The sequence below is a fragment of the Hyla sarda genome, unplaced genomic scaffold (assembly GCF_029499605.1).
Source record: "Hyla sarda isolate aHylSar1 unplaced genomic scaffold, aHylSar1.hap1 scaffold_568, whole genome shotgun sequence".
In the NCBI taxonomy this organism is placed as follows: Eukaryota; Metazoa; Chordata; class Amphibia; order Anura; family Hylidae; genus Hyla; species Hyla sarda.
In genome coordinates this window covers 52,350-55,702 of record NW_026610580.1, presented here as the reverse complement: position 1 = coordinate 55,702, position 3,353 = coordinate 52,350, and positions in this window count along the sequence as shown.

Sequence of the window (3,353 nt, the reverse complement as noted above, 5' to 3'; positions counted from 1 at the left end):
TTTGGGTCTACACCAGCATGTTAGTGTAAACAGAGTGTACCATATACATTTGAGGCCTAAATTGGTGATTTGCACAGGGGTGGCTGGTAGTTACAGCAGTTCTGACATAAACATAAAAAACACCCATATGTGACCCCCATTTAGAAAACTACACCCCTCACGTAAAGTAACAAGGGGTATAGTGAGCCTTAACATCCCACAGGTGTTTGACAAATTTTAGTTAAAGTTGGAGGTGAAAATAAAAAAATGTATATTTTTTTCCCTAAAATGCTATTGTTACCCCAATTTTATCATTTTCACAAGGGGTAATAGGAGAAAAAGCCCCGCAAAATTTGTAACCCCAATTCTTCTGAGTCAGAAAATACCCCACATGTGGATGTAAAGTGCTCTACGGGTGAACTACAGGGCTCAGAAGAGAAGGAGCACCATTGGGCTTTTGGAGAGAGAATCTGGCTGAAATTGAAGGCCATGTGCGTTTAGGCCTCCATGGTGCCAGAACAGTGAACCCCCCCCCCCACATGTGACCCCATTTTGGAAACTACACCCCTAATAAGACGTGCAGTGAGCATTTACATCTCACAGGTGTCTGATTTTTTTGAGCAGTGGTCTGCCAAAAGATCCAAAGATCTGTCAAATGCCAGTGGGGTTTAACCCCTTAAGGAACCAGCCCATTTTCACCTTAACGACCCAGTAATTTTTGCACATCTGACCACTGTCATTTTAAGCATTAATAACTCTGGGATACTTTTACTTTTCTTTCTGATTCTGAGATTGTTTTTTCGTGACATATTCTACTTCATGTTAGTGGTAAATTTTTGTTGAGGCTTGCATCATTTCTTGGTGAAAAATTCCAAAATTTGATGAAAAAATTGAAAATTTAGCATTTTTCTAACTTTGAAGCTCTCTGCTTGTAACAAAAACAGAGATTCCAAATAAATTATATATTGATTCACAGATACAATATGTCTACTTTATATTTTCATCATAAAGTTGACAGGTTTTAACTTTTAGAAGATATCAGAAGGCTTAAAGTTCAGCAGCACTTTTCCAATTTTTCACAACATTTTCTAAATTGGAATTTTTCAGGGACCAGTTCAGTTTTGAAGTGGATTTGAAGGGCCTTCATATTAGAAATACCCCACAAATGACCCCATTATAATAACTGCACCCCTCAAAGTATCCAAAATGACATTTGGGTAAGTGTGTTAACCCTTTAGGTGTTTCACAGGAATAGCAGCAAAGTGAAGGAGGAAATTCAAAATCTCCATTTTTTACACTCGCATGTTCTTGTAGACCCAGTTTTTGAATTTTTACAAGGGGTAATAGGAGAAAAAGCCCCCAAAAATTTGTAACCCAATTTCTCTAGAGTAAGGAAATACCTCATATGTGTATGTAAAGTGTTCGGCTGGTGCAGTAGAGGGCTCAGAAGGGAAGGAGCAACAATGGGATTTTGGAGAGTGAATTTTTGCTGAAATGGTTTTTGGGGGGCATGTCACATTTTGGAAGCCCCTATGGTGCCAGAAGAGCAGAAAACCCCCACATGGCATACCATTTTGGAAACTACACCCCTCAAGGCACTTACCAAGGGGTCCAGTGAGCCTTAACACCCCACAGGTCTTTTACGACTTTTCGTTAAATTTGGATGTGTAAATGAAAAAAAAAAAAAAGTTTCACTTCCAGGCAGTGGAAGAGAGGTGGTTGTGGTTGTGATAAATATAAAGCAAATACACTATGTTGAGCTAGCGACTGTTTGTCTGTATACAAGAGTGTGAAGCATACAAGTGAGTGAGTATAAAAGTGAGGGGACTTAAAATTAAGGGACTTTAAATTCAGGAAGTTTAAATTGAAATATTTGATATTTTTTTCTTTTCTGTAAATTTTTGCAATCCCCAAATCTAGTATGACCTCCATGTTGGAAAAGGCAGTCCAGTGTGCATCTTGCGCAATGTATGCAATCCTTGAACAACAGTTTGAGGGTGCATATTGTTGTGCGAGATGTGTGCGAGTTGCTCATTTAGAAGCCCAGATCCTGGATCTAGAGGAGCAACTGGCAACACTGAGATGCATTGACAACCCGCAGAGTAGTCTCCTGCTTACTGAGCAGGTACTCTCTGGGGTCGAGGTGGGGATGGATAGTGGGACGGAGGGGCAGGACAGTCAGGCAGTTAGCTGGGTTACAGTTAGAAAACGGGGTAGAGGGAAAAGTGTCAGGGAGGCTAGTCCTGAACTGGCACACCCCAACAAGTTTGCCCAGTTGGCAGATGAGGGGGATGTCATTTCAGAGCTAGCGGTACTGCAGCAGGACTCTGCCTCTGACTGCCAGGGGGGTGTCTGCTCCAGTAAGGAGGGAGGGAGGAGAGCAGGGCAGGTCAGACAGGTACTGGTAGTGGGGGACTCAATTATTAGGGGGACAGACAGGGTGATCTGTCACAAAGACCGGGATAGCCGAACAGTGTGTTGTCTTCCTGGCGCTCGAGTTCGGCACATCGCGGATCGGGTTGACACAGGTTGCTGGGTGGGGCTGGAGAAGACCCAGCAGTCATGGTACATATTGGCACCAATGACAAAGTAAGAGGTAGATGGAGTGTCCTTAAAAATGATTTCAGGGACTTAGGCTGCAAGCTTAAGGCAAGGACCTCCAAGGTAGTATTTTCTGAAATATTACCTGTACCACGAGCCGTACCAGAGAGGCAGCGGGAGATAAGGGAGGTAAACAAGTGGCTCAGAAGCTGGTGTAGGAAGGAGGGGTTTGGGTTCATGGAGAACTGGGCAGACTTTGACTTTAAAGGAAACAGGTTTCTGACTATAGCTAAAGACCATTATCTGTCCTAAATGGTGCAGGGCCTGACCAGAGGGGGCGCCCTACTAGACTTAATATTTACCAACGTACTGAAACTGACAGAGTAATTAATGTGCAAGTAGATGGACACCGAGGAAATAGTGATCATAATGTAATACATTATAACTTGTTCTTCAATAAGGGAATCTCTCGAGGGGCCACAAAAACAATGAACTTTCGAAAAGCAAAGTTCGATTAACTCAGAGAAGCCCATAACAATATAAAATGGGATATTGTCCTCAAAAAGAACAATACTGACACTAAATGGGAGACTTTTAAAAATATCTTAAATTTTCACTGTAAGATGTATATACTTTATAGGAATAAAAGGGTCAGAAATAAAAGAAAACCAATATGGATGAATAAAAATGTTAAGGGGGCAATAAATGACAAAAATAAAGCATTTCAGTTACTAAAACAGGACAGCAGTGAAGAAGCATTAAAAAGCTATAGAGAAAAATGTGAAATATGTAAAAAACAGATAAAAGCCGCAAAAATAGAGACAGAAAGACTC